General features: G+C 39.8%; 1 protein-coding gene across 2 annotated transcripts in view; it reads right to left on the bottom strand.

Moving 5' to 3' along the window:
- The window catches only part of DAAM (disheveled-associated activator of morphogenesis-like protein), a 460107-nt gene that overhangs the window by 425235 nt on the left and 16287 nt on the right, over nt 1-18585 (bottom strand). Inside the window, exon 1 of one of the 2 annotated variants that reach the window (XM_083114204.1) lies at nt 11492-11611. The exons of the other annotated variant lie outside the window; for it this stretch is intronic. The gene's annotated coding sequence lies outside the window, so the exon portion shown is untranslated. Of the gene's footprint in view, nt 1-11491; nt 11612-18585 lie in introns of those variants that run through there. 2 annotated transcript variants of the gene reach the window in all.

Here is an 18585-nt window from a genome sequence, read left to right as displayed (position 1 = left end):
GGACAGTTTACTTCCCCTTTATATATAAGGTTAAGCGTAGCGCGGGGGCAAAAGTGTCAAGGGTGGGAGGCGCCCCCCGTAATAGCCACCACCGATTCTGAGTAATCAGAACAAAAAAAAAAAAAGTGGGCTCATCGGAACATCTCTTTCTGTTTCTATTTAGGATGGCCGGTAAAAGTACATTGAATAACTATTTATGCAGTCAAGGATCAATCTGACATTTTGAGTATCATCTGGACTCCTGATCGCTTTTGAAGAATATTTGCTATCATGAAAAAACATTGTGAAGAAAATATAATCTTATTTATCTGAGGCTTGTGGAGACCACGTCCGGTGTTGATAGCTCTTCAGCCATGTCGAATCTTCGAGGACAGAAGATCCCACTCCAAGGTTCGTGCGAATACATCCCGAAAATGAAAATGAGTGGAATACGTTTTGGTCCCGATTATCGGAAAGGCCTCGGACATTTTGACAAAGCTTTTGAGCTGGACGATAGCTCGTCCATCTTCGACCGTCTTTCCAATCGCTAAAAGCCATGTGTACTGTGTGCAAAAGTTCTGAATTTAGAAGTCGACATAATCGCTACGTATTTAGATCAATTGCAACAACAACAGCTACGATTGCTTCCATTTTTGATCATTCTGGTATTGACGCCACTGTAATTGTGGGAGGAATCCGCCTAGCTGGCTGAAAGGACCCGGGTTCGAGCCCATTTTTCGTGTTAAAAACCCGCCTGAATATTTTAAACAACTGACCGCAGTCGGTACAAAAACTTGGCATATTTCGCAACCAATAGCGGTATACGAAATTGCATTTCGGTGTTAAAATGGTGAATAAAAACAAATTTTATTTAAAAACTACACTTGTTACACAAAATAAATATTTCCCTTCTAATAGCACATTCTATGTAGTTATCAGAGTATCGTATAAACACCAAACTTTAGACGGTATTAAGTTTGTTCCTGTGTAAAGAAGTTCTCAAATATTTACAGCAGAATTAATCCATTTTCTGTGATTTGCATAACTCACAGGATAATTCAGACCTCAGAAGGTGTGAATAATACCTAAATGTCGTGTTTAAAAGTTTATTTCGCATTTTCAAGTTCATTTTGCAACAAGATATGATTGCAAAATGCACCTCACACCTTTCAAGAACAAGAAAACTTTAAGACTACAATGTGTTATTTCAGATTTCGTGATTTCGTCAGTCATCACGTCAAAAACTAAATATGCATACCCGTACCAATCGCACATCCAACTAGCACACCAGCCACCGGCATCGTGTATATTAGGCTTGTCTCTGACGATACGAAACTGAATGGTGCAGAATAAAGTCGCACCGCCTACCATCCCTTATTAATTATATGCATTTTCATGCTCATAATTTGCCATGTTTTTTTGGGTCTCTTTTCAAGCCCACTTTATGCACAGAAAGGCTAATCGCAACTGGAGATACAATTTAAAGTGGGATCCGAACCACTATGTGCCTCCACCAGGTATCAAACCCGAGACACCTTTGATTACAAGACGTTACCACTAAGGAGGCCCTTATTTTGCCTGTATTTATGGAAATCCGACAGGTAAGGTGCTTCTTGTGGGCGAACACGTATCATTTCTTCGAATCTCGTTCAAAACATCTGCCTTATATTTTGAAAAATAGGGCAAACCTGGACGGACATTTGGGTGTCCTTTGACGCCAGAAGGAAATTAGAAACATTCTCCCAAGGTCCTGACGAGCGAAGGAAAAGGTGAAAAGTTGACATTTTGAGTTGGCCACCGACTTTATTCACCTTATGAATTCCAAGGACGCGCTGGAAACCAGCCAAGTGTGCCAACTCTTAAACCTCTACAGCAGCGCCGGACTCCATGGCGGAGTGGCTAGAGGCGTTACGTACGACACCAGAGGGCATGGGTGTTTTCAGAGTGTCACTTCATCAATTCCATCATTCATCCGAATTGTCGCGATTAGCCAAAGGTAGCATAAATGCAAAGTAAAATAAACCGAAACCAATCAATGAAATCAACCCCTACAGCAGCGGGGTGAGAGGCTCGGTGCGCTTCACCACTTCAGCCGTTGACACACTATATGTATTTTCGCATTCAGATTGAGTTGGTGTTTCACATCCACTTTATGCACATTAAGGCTAATCGGGACTGGTCCTACAGTTATAAGTAGAATCCGAACCTTTACCGGGTATCGATTACAAGGCGACGACGCTACCACTGTGCCATCGGGGAGGCCATTTTCGTATTCCGAGAAACACTATGCGGGGCATGTACACACCTTGCACTGGAAGCAGTAGCGTACGCAGGATTTCGTCAAGGGGGGGGTTTATTTCTAAAACTTTCTCCAAATTCAGATTACCTTTGATTTATTATACTTTAATTAAATAATAATAATCACTATTAATTAATAATACTTATAATTAATTAATTAGCTGAATTACTACTAATAATACTACTAATACCACTACTACTATTATGTAGTAGAGATCTACATAAATATACCATTTACGAAAACAATAGAAAGAAATTACTTTGTAATCATTCAATTTTTATCAAATCCTGGGAGCATTTTTTTTTATTTTTTTTTTTTGTCTGGTCAACGAGGTGAGACATTTTAAGGGTGAAGAAAATCCATAAAACAAGAAAATATATTAAAATAAATTGAAAGAATTAAAGTATGTAACTCATCCAAGGAGCTGCGATGGTCTGGTCGGTAGAGCATCTGACAACCACGCGGGAGATCCGGATTCGATTCCCGAAATTGGTTGGAATTTTTCCGGCTTCTTCCCCGCATAAATGTCCCCGATAATTCACATCTGGATTGTCTCACTGTTCTTACCAACAAAACATTTTCCAATAGTTAAGCTTATTGTCGTTTGAATAATTGTCTAGTCAACAAGGTGAGACATTTTAAAGAGAGACATTCAAACGTGCTGCGGTAAATAATACAATGGGAAGGCAGACTGGTGACTGTATTCTTGTCCACCTAGCCTTTGTCTATACATTAGCCTCTAACAACGAACCAAGAACTTTCTTTAGTTAATTCTCATTGTTCACACAAAAAAAATACATGTTCGTTGAACACTGGCGTACGTAGAGGCATGGCCGATGGTTAGAGGCACATACTTTTGGTAAATAAAAAAGCAAAATTTCAGTATAAAAACAGAGTCAATTTCGGGTTCAAAAGCTGTAAATAAAATGAAATTTCGCTGTTATATCGGTGAAAAAGCGGTATATAAAATTACATTTTGGTTTTAAAAATGTGAATATAATCCCAATTGATTTAAAAACTGAACTATTACACAAAATAAACATATCCCTTCTAATAGCACATTAAATCATTACCAGAATATTAAGTTTATTCCTGTATAGAGGAGTCCATTTTTGCTTTTCAAATATTTACAGCAAAATTAATCAATTTTCCGTGAATTGCATAACACACAGGATACTTCAGACTTCAGAAAGTGTCGCGTCGGTATATAAACGGTAAATTTCGTGTTTAAGAGTCTATTTCGCAATTTGCAGTTCATTTCGCATCATTTCGTGACAAAACAGGGTAGGAAAATGCACCTCACACCTTTCAGAAACCTTAAAAATTAACATTGCAATGTGTTATTTCAAATTTCGTTTTCTTTTTGTCAAAAACGAAATATGCATGCCTCTACCGATGATGCTACAGCCCCTACCAAAATTTTGAGAAAATCAGAATTTTCAAATAAAAATCCGTTAAGAACTTTAAAAAAACAAAATGTGTAAATACGAAACCTCTTTTAAAGTGAGTCCCGATTACCATTTTTGTCTTTGAATACAATTTTAATAGACTGAAAAGCTCCAAAAATACGAAATATTTTATTATGCATCCTGCCCTCCAAAACGAAGCCATGTGTCATCCACATTTACTATTCCGGCCCCTCCCCCCCAAAAAAACTGCGTACGCCAGAGTATTGAACATTGGGCATGAGTTTACAAACATATTCGTGATTAGGAGTTCACAATTAGTGAGTAGGCGAAATTTCATAGAAATTGGAGAGTGGTCCGGTATTGTAAACTCGTTCCATTTTTCTTTGTATTTATGCTAATGGAACCTAACCTAACAGACCTAACCTAACCTCGTAGGCATTCCTCGTCGTGCATAAAGGAAGACCATTGAGGAATATCGAAAGAAAGATGGTTCCGAATTGCTGTGTATGGACAATCACCGTGGTAAATCGCAAGGTTATTTTACAAGTTCTACACGTAAATGTACAATTTTAACAAGTGACCGCCAAATATGAACTACAGATACGTCACCAGGACACCGAAATTAGTAAGTAGGCGAAATTTTATAGAAATTGGAGTGTGATCCGGTATTGTAAACTCATGCCAAAATTTTTTCCACAGCATTTTTCATAATATTTCACAAGCTCAAGGGGGGGGGGGTTTAAACCCCGTAACCCCCCCCTTGCGTACGCCACTGACTGGAAGTACACTTTACTATCATTGAAAGAGATATCCACGGCAGAAAAGGAAAACACTAGAATTGTACGACTTTAAATGTTAGCACTAGATTACAAAAATCTACCAATTACATATTGTCTCTCAATGGCAATAATTAATGTTATAAATTAATTTATTACGAGATTATTATTGAGGATTCGAAGTAAAACTATTTCCATTCAAGTATAAGATTCATGCACAGTAAATAATTCATTGTATTTGAAGCACAAAAAGTCCAAGTGTTCCTTCCTTCAACTTTGGACAAAGTAAACTGTTCCCGGCTATCAGTGACCTTCTCTATACACTTCTCCATTTTCAGCTGATACTTAACATGTTTGTGCCTGACGTAGATAAGATACTGTTCACAGAACAGTGCAATCTTTTACGAGAGGAAGACTTCAACTGTTGGCACAAAATTCTCTACAATGTGAGTCGAAAGTTCCGAAACGAAGGTGTACGAATTATAACTTTTTTTAGGTTTGGAAAGGGGTGGGTGCTTTCAGTACTTGATTCAGGTGTAAACAGGAAACGCTTATCTCACATTTCGTCAGGAAACTACAATTTTGGGGAAGATATGAAATTATTAACAAAACAATTGTAGCTACGAGAAAATACCTAAATTACTTCAGGACACATTCATATCTCGAGGGAAATTGTTGATACTTTTTCATAAGAAAATATGAAATGTAACGCTGTATACTCAACTCAAATTACAAATATCGTAGCTGACAGCCTAATTTTTGTATGCATTTAAGAATAAAGAAAATACCAATTGAGATTACAAGATTTCTTGTTTGCATGTTTTGCGATAAGGATTTTTTCTACTCAGTAATCATAATGGTAACATATATTTTACATAAAGTATTTTGCTGTTGCAATTGTAAGCCAAAAAAAAAGCTGAAAATGACTAAGTTCTTCATTTCAAATTAGAAGGAAACCATAAATCGTATTGTTATTATTATTATTGTAAAAATAATGAAAGTATGATACGAGTTAGACGGTAAAATGATTTTTAAATGCATGAACCAGATCAGAAATTCATGTTTTCATATATTTCCATTTAATCAACGAGTTCTCAAAATTCCAAATAGCCCATGAGATTTAGATGCAAGAGGCTACAAAAAGGAAATTTCATCAATAACATTTTCTCCCTACTTTGAAAGATGTTTCTTGAACGAGACGAGCCATGTACAAATTACTGACGAAAATAAAAATTTTCATTTGTCTAGTGAGACGTTGAGCAGGTCGAATATTAATAATTATTATAATTTTTTATTACATTTATTACACGGTCTGATTATCCCTACCATGCTCACGGCATAAACCACACTCTTCAAGACAAGGATAATGGCCTGGTGAGTGAGTGACAAACGTGCTCCATCTTCTCTGTGGCTGGATGTTTGGAATTCTTGACTGAGCGAGACGCTCCTCTGTGAAAACCAAGACTAACGGTCAGTGATAACGCGGGGGAGATAATACCTCACCTGCTTTGGAGACAACGTGCTCCAAAGGGCGGTTGTAGTGGTATGACTCATTGTACAACTCAAAACCTTCTTGGTCCAGCGCCGTTTCGTCTTCCGATAGCGCAGAATGCCTTAGTTGTTAGGTTTAAATATCTTGACATAAATACACTGCGTTTAGCCTACCGTCAGAAGACGAGCGCTTGATCGAGAGGGTTTTTGAGTTGCGTGCGACAAGCGAGACCCCTGTTGCAGTGAACACCGTCAGTGTTGCCAACTCAAGGGCCAGGTCACAGCCTTGAAATGACAATCTTGACGGTCGCAAACAGAAAATGAAAGAATACGCGGATTTTGAAAGCACGATCACACCAATAATAATAATAATAATAATAATAAAAAGTCCAAAACGCAGAGTTCGCGAATTTAACATGCGAGCTTTCAGACCGAAGTGAAATGTGACAAATGAGCCTTCAAAAATAAATGCACCCTTTCGTTCCGGAGTGACACGAGAAACTATATAGTTGAAACTATATAGTTGAAGTCCTGATTCGAACGCCATTCGGTATCTTTGATACAGCTCGAGAGGAAGCCGACCGGACGAGTATCTGTTTTCGAACCAGCACCTGTTTTTTCCGAGAAGCGCTGCTGTAACTTTTACCTGCAGAATTTGGACATTCAGCACGAACTGCGACGGCACGTAAAGTGGCGTTCGAATGTGTTTCACCTACGTCACAAACTGTTGCATTGTGGGATCGAGCAGCCATGATTGAGGCCGGTTCTTGTAAACATACGGAATTCAAGCTGGCGGGCGGGAGATTGCAACCTTGTTTACGATGGTACTGTGCCGTAGTTAGCTGTTTAACAAACTCACGTTCATCCTCCAATTTTCCGAGAAAGAACAGAAGGTGCGTTTCACGGCACGGAAATCGATAATTATTGTTGATCAGAAGATACCGCGTCGAGTGGTTGGCGAAAGTAAATCGTGCCAACATTAACGAACAAAGCAAATATTACAAAGTGTGCAGTGAACATTTCCTCTCAGGAAAGTTTATATGCCAACTTTCTCTGTGACTTTTAGTACAAATGGATCGAACTGGTGTGTTTAATCATACTTGCAATAGTGTTCCTTTGTTGTTGTTTTTTGTAGAAAGGTGCCGATACTTCCGATAAGTTTCGATTATTCGATCCATGAGAAAATGTGCCGGTAGTAGGCTTTGTGTACTGTCAGGAAAGAAACCACTGCTACCAAAGTATCCCAAATTGATTGATTGGTTTGGTTGATTTAACTTCGCTTTTATGCCAGTTTTGGCTAATCGTGAAGACGAGGCTGAGTGGTTACGTTGAAACTGATAAAGTAAAACTTATCAGAACACCGATGCTCAGCCTGGGATTCGAACCCGGGACCCCTGGCATCGTAGCGCGCTGTGTTAACCACTCCGCCACGAAGGCCGGTATATCCCAAATTGTTAAAGGAAGGAGTGAAATGACTGTTTTTGAGCACTCAACATTTTAAGTTACAGCGCTTGAACAAACCTTAAAGGGAAACGGAGACGATAGTGGCAGAGCCTTGAAAATATTAGTAAATCTGTACTGGATGTAAATATTTCAAGCCGAATCCGAGCCACTAATAAATACGAAAACGTATTGATTCCAGGTAGCCGGGTCGTCATTAAACACACGTGAACTAGAGTTGGCCAAAGGTTTAGTCCCCTTTTCATTTCGTTATCGTCCAGTTCATATGGATCTACACCGCAAAAGTCCGCCTTTTTTCCATATATTTTTGTGTCGACTGCGCAAAGAGCTTCAACACGAAAAATTACCGTCATTTCCAGATGACAGAACATTGTCAGTAATTGTATGCAATGTTTTACCGAAATCTTACACAGTACTAACAATAAACGTTTAGTTGGAGCAGGTGTAACGAAAGCTACGTGCATTTCCTTCCAGACGACAAAACAACTCGGCCGCAAACATGGCGGCGGTGCGAATTCTGACGTCACACGAAAGCCACCTATACGTGCATCGCGTAGCCACGGTCTGGGTGTAGCGCATGCGCAGTGAATGCATCTTTTTACGGACTGAAGATGTGCCATGTGCCACTTGTGGCTTCGATCTGAAAGCAGCCTTGCGAGATGACACATATGGGGGCATCCATCAACGTACTAAATAAAGGGTACAAAAGATAAAACGTTCAGTGGCGACGCCAGAAGGGACAGCGGTGAATCAAGACCGCCATGAGTCTCAGGCTACACCACGTCGCACAATGACGTGAATTTAATAGTTGCATTATAAATTCTTTAGCCATAGTTTTTTTTTTTTAATTTTTTAAGGTTTCCAACGTAATTTAAACTGCTTTCGCAGTTGCATCACGCTTCAAAGTATTAATCTGTTAAGGGCCAGTACGCCCCTGGACCAAGAGTGGATCACTTACTTCACGAAAAGAAAACGTAGCTAAGGAATAGCTTTGGAAAAGGAAACGTGGAAATAAAAGCTTGTAAACATTTCGACGGTGTTGTTTCAAACGCAAGACATGCGCCAGCTGTCAGGACTCGAAGCACCCTTTAAAAATGAAAACGCGAACACTGACTCCACCGGTGCACTCAAAATGTCCGTGGTTGGAGATCGTTGATTGAATCAGTGGTTCCCTGTCTTCCCCGAAGCACGTTCTCCGACAAAAAAGGGACGATTGTTCACGCGTAAGAATGCTGCGTGTCAACTCCCTAAATCTCGTTTCCCTCCAGTTTCCCCTTTTCCTAAAAGACCTGGCTGGAAGGAAAATATTCCTCTGGACATCTGCCCGCTGCATCCGACTGTTCTGCCACTTACACTTGACCACCACAAGGACATTGTTTCTTATGAAGCACAGACACGAACCAAACAGCCACGTAAAAAATGTGCGACTTAATATTTTCGTCTTCAATGAACATTTGCAGACTTCATAGAAAACTGAAGTGTTTCTCACTGATACACAACAAATATCATTGTTGTATTCCATATAGTTTAGTCGAAATAAATTCTTAAATTTGTGTACTTTATTAGGATACAGCAGGAGCGTATATTCTAGGCTAGCTAGGCTATCTCCGAAGCCTGAAGTCTAGAGAATAAAATACAGGAGGAAAATCGATCAGATATTGTAAATAAAATTATTCATATCAGTGAAATGATGATGCTCATTCTGGAGTTGGCAACCTGATTTATTATGAGTTGGCAACCTGATTTCCTATGAGTTGGCAACCTGATTTCCTATGAGTTGGCAACCTGATTTCCTATGAGGTGGCAACCTGATTTCCTATGAGGTGGCAACCTGATTCCTTATGAGGTGGCAACCTGATTCCTTATGAGTTGGCAACCTGATTTGTTACGAGTTGGCAACCTGATTTGTTACGAGTTGGTGGTAGGACCACGTGACATAGCCCAGATCTTGGACTCATTATCCGCCACTAGGATACAGCCTGCATAATATAGATGGCGAAAGCTGTATGCTATAATTCTGTTACGGCTAAAGAAAAAGGGACACGCGAGAGGTTAAAAAAAACACGCCCAATCCCCCAAAACACGAAAGAACTTGGTAATTATCTTTAGCCAAAATACATGTATTGGATGCAATATTTAGGCAGCGTCCAAAGTAAACGTTTTGCTTGGGGAGTGCATTATTATTATATATTATTAACAATATATAGAAGTGCACAATATTAACATCACATAATGATTCACTCACTTGCCCCACACTGTTCTTTCCTTCAGAAGAAATGGGCCACAAAAGTTTCGGAATCGTCGAATGACAAACACACAGAGGGAGAAAAAGAGACAGAAATTGACAGAGCTAGCGTTGCGAATACTGGCCTGCGCATGGCTGTTTGTGAGTGTCCATTCATAAATTTCATCATATCATCACTCATCCCCATCTTTGCAATTAGCCAAAAGTGGCAGAAAATGTTCTATTCTGGTAAATTTCACATATTAGGTGGAAACTTCTTAAACACAGCAAGTTTTTATTAAAATTTAATCCATTCTTGCCACTTTGCACGTAATTTTTTAACTTGTTTCCGCGGTGTTTTTTCATCTTCCGATAATTCTCCACAACGTTTTCTAATATATTCTGGAGTTGCAGATCGTTTCCTTTGCTTCCCTTCTTCTTCCATCGGCCAGACAGACACAGCTTCCACCAAACACTCGCACACGACGAATAACCCAGTGTCCATTGAGGACTGAAGTAAAAATAACTTGTGACAAAGAGAGCTTTATTGTTTTCACATGTAGTGGTTGAGGCAAAATTCAGAGAACCGCGGAAAGCTTTATATAAAAAATACCCTCGGACTCCCACTCTCAAAGCCGGGACATAAGGGTGAATGGCCAATGACCTCCGGCCCCAACAGTAGCCAGATGTGGGTCAACCCAAATTCAACCCTTCCTCTCAGAACAAAGTATACGACAAAAAAAAATATATATAAGTTCTCATTTTCAAAACTGGAATCTATTATAATGTTTAATATAATTAATGTTGAGTCTGTCTTAAAATTTCCCTGAAAATTCGCTATTTTTAATCGAATTTCCCTTTTCCCTTTTAACTTAAAATTACCTCCAAATTTCCCTTCAAAAAGGGAAATTTCCCTTCATGTGGCAACACTGGTACTTACTTGTTCTCACTTCTCTCTCTGGCAAATTTACAATGCATTCCAGAAAATAAATTGCGAGCGAAGCGAGCAAGAAAATGTATTCGATCCAAATTTTTGCAAATTGAAAACAGTATTGATTTAATAGGGCGCAAAAAAAATAATGGGATGCCATGGCATTTTACGAAATGTATTCTTATTTGTATAATATTTGAAGTCGAGAGGACAATTGCCACTGCACACCTTTCCCCGTAGTTACTTTCATCGGAGTATAATAATACCGGGGCATTGAACGTCTGGAAAGGGGGGGGGGCAAGGATGGCCACACCTCCCCCTTCGAAAACTAATGTTAACCTAAAAATATATATTTCCACGTATAGTTTGATTTCAGTCATAGTAATTTACATTAATTATTACGTAATGGAGATGCAGGAATGAGATAATTTCAAATTCAAGTGGTGTTTTTTGAGGGGACAACACTATTATAGGAGTAATATGCCCCACGTCCGGAATTATGGAAGGCAACTGCCCCCCTTGCCCACGCCTATGCACTTAAGTACCCGACCTCGCGTTGATTGTAATGGTCTAGTATATTACAGTAAAGGCTCAATTAGCATACACATTTTTGAAGAAATTCAAGAGATGTTCTTGCAAACAGATAATAGAAGAACAAATGTCAAGTTGTTTCCGTACAGCAACAGAAAATATAATGTTTATTCACCACTGCTGATCGTGAGCAATGGGGGGGGGGGGAAGGAGTCGAATGTATATTTTTGGATGGGCGTCCACGCCCCCACACAAATTAGCCCCCCCTTTTTCTATCAATGTTTACATCACCTACTGCGTAGATAAACTTACTCGCTTCACGAACAGTGAATGCATTCGTTTGCTATTTGTGCGTTGAAACTGAACGTTTGACAAAGATCAGCAGCTTACCTCGTCCGGAAGAGACCTTCAAGCAGCTGCAAGTAAGCCCTGCGAATAATTTGGCACACGTGTTGACATCCAAGACACTACTTCCCCGCTGCACGCCTGCCTCTTCCACAAATAGAAACGCACACTTTCTCGCTGCACTTATTTCCGGCACTGGACTTGCACCAAAACCACTCACGCATGCAAAAAAAGATGTAAACGGGAGAGACACGTGCGACCGTTTGCACCGTACTTGCAACTGCACTCTTGGGCGGTGATCGATCCGCTATGCTATGATGACAGTTGCAAGCAGATGCGACGCTGCTTCGGCTCAGTGTTGCCACAATCTGACAAAATTTCCCTTTCGAAGGAACAAAATTTCCCTCTTTCGCCCATTTTCCCTTGCACCTAATGAAATATAATGATGATGATGATGATGATAATAATAATAATAATAATAATAATAATAATAAAAGTAGCAGTTGTTGTATTTTCGTTCTCCCATGTCCGTAGCCAATCTTATCGCTACCTTGACAGCAAGGACGTATTTAGGAGGAGGGGGGTGTCCGGAGTTAATGGTTACAAAACTTAATTAATGAAAGTAATGAAATATCTTAAATTAAATAATGAAAATATGCTTGTTCCTTAATCGAAAGTTATTTATTTGCGCCAAACTTATTTGAAGGCAAGGAATATATTGTTATCATACTACTATGAATGACAGTGGCAAAGTAGATTTTTGCAAGATTTATTACTACTTACAACGTAACATTCATAAAGTATCACCAGGAACTTTACTTTTCGTCAACTGGATCTAGCAAACTCATATATATTTAATAAATGTTCAATTCTTTATCTTTTTGACATTAATTTCCTTGCCAGGGCAGGTTTTTCTTTGTACAAATTTTGCCAACCTTAACTTCACGTAAGCCAGATAATGAATACGGGCTGTTACATCATTATTCTTATACCGTCCTTTTACCTATTCATGTAATAAAAATATAATATTAATTTGAATATTTTAATTAATACTATTTTCATCTACTTAATATAATAATTATTTTTGTTTAAACATTATTATTATTATTATTTTGAGACACTTGGTTCTGAACCACCCCGAAACATATTTCTAGATGCATGCCTGCTTGACAGATGTCCTAGGTTCAAAGTTTCTTCCAGAGGCGGCGATTGGATTCCAAAACTGGGGGAGGGGCAAGGACAGTTTGCTTTCCCTTGGTAGATAAGGGTTAGCATAGTGCGAGGGCAAAAGGTGGGGAAAGGTGTGGGGGGGGGCACTGGTGTGTGCCCTTGCCTATTTGATTTGATTTCACTTTTGAGTTTTGAGCACAGAATGCTGATCGGGACTGGACCTATAAAATTTAAAGTGGCCTCCTAACCACTATGTGCCTCCACCGGGTATCGAACCCGGGACCCCTTGATTACAATGCAACGACGTTTCACTACGCGGGAGTCCCCATTGCCCATTACATTAGTCATTCATCTTTATCGTTGCTATTAGCGAAAGATATAGGAAAGTGGCGTAAATAAACAAAATCGAAGTATAAATAGACATACAGGATCATACGCAATGGGTGGAAATGTGAAGTAACTGAAACTTAATAGTACCTGTGCTAATACTGTGCCTGATGTATCAATTTTTTCTGAAATTTATATATTTATGATCGAATTTCCCTGCAAAAGGGAAATTTCCCTTAATGTGGCAACACTGCTTCGCCTGAGCACACGCTGCGAGTCGGCGCGAGCTTCCCTCTCGGCTAGGGGAGTTGGGAAGGGTAGGCGAGACAGATGGGGGTAGTCTGTCCTCAGTCAATGCAGTCGCTGCTGGGTCCACGCTGTCGCACGCGTCTCGCATTCTCACCTTTTTTTTCCTCTGAAACCTCAGAAGGACGCCAAAAACTTGCTGGTCAATTGGCCTATTAGACTCGTTCTGGGGCAAGAATTACAAATTGGGGAATTTAAAAGCACGATATACTCTATATTACGTTCTTTTGTACAGTCAAAGGCAAAGGTTAGTAGCAGACATATGTAGGAGAGCGCAAACAAACTCATTACGGGGCAAACGTTTTGATGAGAGCTCAGTAATAGGAAGAAGAACCTCATTCCATCTCACTGTTTTATTGTATTGGTGAGCACGAAACATATACGTAGAGTGTATCCGTCAATCATTCGAAAAGCACTGTATTAGAGGAATTCCAACTTCCGTGGCACCAATGTTCTCTGTGGTTCAGAGACTAATTTAGATACTAACATAACTTCGTAGAGCAGATTCGATTCATTGATTGATTTGCTTTGTTTTACTTCGCTTCTTGTGCCACTTTTGGCTAATTTGCGAAGATGGGGATGACTCATCCCGGATGAGTGATGACATGATGAATGGACACTCGCAAACATCCATGCCCAGGCCGGGATTCGAACCCGGAATCCCTGCCGTCGCAGCGCCATGTATATTTATTGTATAATTTTTTCAGGTGGCCTGTGTTCGGTGACCTTGGTTGTTCACTTCTTTCTTTCTTTTTATTTCTATGTTTCTTGGCCCTCCCTTTTTTCCTGTTTCTCATTCTCCTCAATCTCATTCTTTCTCTCCCATTTTTCTTTCCATATTTCTCCTTTCAACTTCTCTATTTTTCTTTCTCTTTCTATTCGCTGTATCCCTGTTTCTCCACCTTTTTCTATTTTTCTACCATTCCTTCCGTTCGTCCCTCTGTGCGAGATTTTGTTGCGAGTTTGCCAGCATCGCGATAGATGTATCACGTGATTTCAAAACGTAAGCTGAGAGCACCAAACCTAACCAACTAGAATGCATGCTTTTTCGATTGCTATCACGCCTGCTCTGATTACGCCTACGTGGTTTGGTTGGAGAAGTTTAGGGCAGTTCAGGAAGCAATTTTCGCGACGTTTCGACAATTCATGTGCGCATACACGGACCCAATTACAGTCTCTGTGGCCAAGCGAGTTGAGTGGTCGACTTTCGTTCTCGTTCCAAAAGTTCCCGGCCTTGGAAAGTTATTTATGAATATGCATCATCAATATCATCTAATCATCACTCCTCGCCGCGATTAGCCAAAACGACCGACAAATAATAACGAAAATAGAAGCATTAAAATATAAAAAGGTTCTTTACGGTCCAGAACCCATTTACGCTTGCTGATTATGTCTCCTGGATCTTAAACAACCCTGAAAAAAGTCACGGTGAAGCGATTTGAACCTACAACCCTTGGAGTTCGACCGTATGCGTTAACCATTCTCATTGTTTGTTTGGATTAACTACACCTGTAGAAATACGTGACATAAAAATAAACAAGCACATTCCATGGGAGAGAAAGAAGAACGACTCCTCGATATAGACAACAAAATGTTTCTACGAACAATGATCTTGATGGCTCGGGAGCGAAGTAAATGCGCGTCTTGTCTCTAGATGGCAGCACTTTCGTTTGTTGATAAGAGCTGCTTGATTCATGGCGCGCATTCACTCTCTGCAGAAGGCATGCAGCTGATTTGATGAGCGCAATTGAAATGAGTTGTCGGGATTATTAGAAGAATGCGGGAAGCTGCTTGTTCCCCGTTTGTCAACTCCTGGTTACTAACGCTATCGTACTAATTCCTCTCGATTTTTTTTTTATAGTTGAATCTGTGGCAAGCAGAAGGAAACAGGCAGGGGGTGCTCGTTCGGCGGTGCAGATCGTATGCGCAGTTGTCCGTGGATGCATGACGTCACCATCGAAACACTCGGCACGGAAAAGGCTGGTTCCTTATGCAAATATTGAGAAATTTGACAAAGAATATCTTCTCAAATATAGTAGCAAGGGAAAAGTTACAACTTTTACTGTTAAGATTCATCCTTTCTAATCAATTTATCACAAAGTTGATTCAAATGTGTAAAATGGTTTTCAAGAAATCGTGTTACAAAGGAACCGCTGTTTTGTTCTCTCCAGGCTTCTAATGTAAGGGAGTTTTAAGCGCGTTGGATTTCTTTTTGCTCTATGTTTTGAAATAAGATTATTTTGTTCTTGTCAACTGAAATCATGCCTAAATGCTATGGAAAGCTGTGAAAACTATTATCAGAAAACTAACAGAAGAAAACTAAAATATCACAGCTTGATTGATATAAAAAAATGCGAGATTGCCCATTTTTGTGAAAAAGGCATTGTGCGAGATCTAAAAGCAGAACTTTATAATATTGTATGTAAATGTAAGGGTGTAATAAACGTGACTGCTTCCCAGGCACGTATCCAAGGGGGGGGGGCTTAGGGGGCTCAAGCCCCCCCCGAAAGTTTTCGGTTTACACAAGATAAAATGAGATCTTTTGTTTCTTGTGGTGTCAAATAAAATAATGTGACGTTAATTTAAGAAGAGAAATAATTATCGAGGCAAGACGGAGAATATTCTATAACCCTGTTATTGGTAACAGCTCGTATCCAAGGTGGGAATCAGGGGGCTCAAGCCCCCCTTCAGAAAATTTTCAGTTTACGCTAGATAAAATTAGGTTTTTGGCTTCTTGAATAATATGGTGATAATTTGAGAGAAGTAATTATCTAGGCAAGACGGAGAATGTTCTATAAGCCTGTTATTGTTAATAGCGCGTATCCAAGGTAGGTATCAGGTGGTTCGAGCCCCCGCTCCCCAAGGAAATTTTTCAGTTTACACTGATAAAATTAGGTTTTTGACTTCTTGAATAATGTGACGATAATTTAAGGAGAGGAAGAATTATCGAGACAAGACGGAGAATGTTCTATAACCCTGTTATTGTTAATAGTGCGTATCCAAGGTGGACATCAGGTGTCTCGAGCCCCCTCCCCCAGGAAATTTTTCAGTTTACGGTACACGAGATAAAATTAGGTTTTTGACTTCTTGAATAATGTGACGATAATTTAAGGAGAGGAATAATTATCGAGACAAGACGGAGAATGTTCTACGGACCCTGTTATTGTTTATAGCGCGTATCCAAGGTGGGGATCGTAACTCGTGGACTCCCCCCACCAGGAAAGTTTTCATTTTACACTAGATAAAATTAGGTTTTTGTCTTCTTTAATAATGGGACGATAATTTTAGGAGAGAAATACTTATCAAGGCAAGACGGAGAATGTTCTATAACCCTGTTGTTGATAATATTGCACGTAAACTTTTCTTACGCTTTCGGTGTTGTCGTAGCGAACTTGAACACTATGTAGAAGAGCCTTGTCAGCATTTGGAAGCTGCACAACAAAGGTAGCGCCGCAGGTAGGGCGATTCGGATTCATTGTAATTTTTTAATCTCTGGAAAAAGCGAGAGGGAACGTTCTTGAAAAGGAGAAGGAGTCGAACTACTGGCAATATTAACGAATCGTGATATCTGCGAAACGTTCTAGAATATAATGAGGATATTAATACGCGGCTTCAATTTCCCGGTTGATCTGTACAACAGAATAGGTGGAGACTTCAGAGGTAAGTGTGACAATTCATACAGTCGATTAGTGATCAGTCAGTGTCCATTGGTTGCTTTATAAGATCTAGTGATTCGAAAATGAAATGGACTAAATACCGTAAAGTAACGAAGTCTACCACTAGTTCCAGTTCGGTCCCAAAGCTAAAAACATTGACGACAGCGGAACTTCGAGTAGTGCTACGAGTAGTTCGGGTCGAAAGACGAAGAGATCGAAGGTCTCTCTCTCTAAAGTGAATATTTCGGCAGTATTGGGCTGGGCCTTGGAGCAAGAAATAAGCTGCACAGATCAACTGAAAATCAAAGTTTTGAGTGATGATTTGGTTGTGCCAGGGCCAAATTTTGTATATGCAGTCCGAGAATTTCATGGCATAAAAAATACTTTTGTTTAAGGCTACTGGGTTCGACACACAAACAATTTTAGACACTTGCCAGTGCTTAGGCATGAATATGAACAATTTGGTGGGTTTCGCCTTTCATAAGAGCTGCAAACATGGGAGGAGAAGACACATTAGTGGTGTTCAGGCTCGAATGAGAGAGAAATATTCGTGAACTGTCTGATTCCAGTTCCCTGCACACAGTTTGAATCTTGGTTGTCGAGTGGATTGTGCATTCCGTGCATGTGTAACACCTTCGTAAAAACACTTCTGGTACATAGATGTTTTGATGCCTGATGAGAAGAAATGGACAAACATACATACTGAGATGGTTCCGACACACAATATTAATGCATGGAAACAGAGGAGTTGAGTGGTAGAAAATGTCCCGATTTCACGTTCTGATTAAAATGACAGCCTTAAACAGTGGCGACGATTTAGGAGATAGTTGCTCCCCATTCTTTTGCCTCCACACTATCACACTATGGCTTACACTTAATGCTTGTCTCCTTGTCCACCCCCCCCCCCACACACACATTTTGGAACCCAATTGCCACCACTGGCCTTAAACATACAATTGTGATACCCCTTTAAAAAATGGTGTTCAGCCGCCGCCCCGAAAGAAATTCCTGGATACGTGCCTGCTGCTTCCCGTAAAATATCACTGCACTCTCCACGTTCTTCTTCTTCTGTCTTTTCTTTGGCGCCGTCAATAGCTTCAACACGTTGCTTTTTTTATATATATATTTGTCACATATTTGTTTTAATTAGTATTCTGCTCGTTCCGCCACCTGAACGCAGCAGCTACGGCTCAAAGTGCAGTGCAGTTACACCGGAAGAAGGCTCGGAAATGGCAGGCTTCAGAAGTTAACTAATCCAAATTAAATGTGCTCTCTCTAAATTTAAACTATAGTTCACAAATAATTTGATTAAAAGTTTTAAAAGTATCTGTTTTATTTAATAGCGTATTAATTGATGCATTCTTCTCCAGCATAGCCGTAGGCAGTGACCACACTACGGGGGGGGGGGGCAGGAACGCCCCCCAATTCTCGTTCGACAATTTCTCTCTCTCTCTTATCTGCCCCCAGTAAAACGACAAAATAAATAAATGAATGAATGCTCTTTTAGCCAAAATGTGCATTTTTGTGTCGTATGTAACGGAATAATAAAAATGATTGCTCCGAGAAAATATGATTTACCCCTCATCTTTACTATTGCGCCCTCACTAGCTACAACATATTTTGATTTCTATTGTTCCCACATATTTATTTTAATTTTAGTATTGTGAATCATATTCCACT

Source organism: Lepisma saccharinum, chromosome 28 (genome assembly GCF_977018435.1).
Source record: "Lepisma saccharinum chromosome 28, izLepSacc3.1, whole genome shotgun sequence".
NCBI lineage: Eukaryota > Metazoa > Arthropoda > Insecta > Zygentoma > Lepismatidae > Lepisma > Lepisma saccharinum.
The sequence above is the reverse complement of the archived record's forward strand: the minus strand, read 5'-3'. Positions and strand labels throughout refer to the sequence as shown.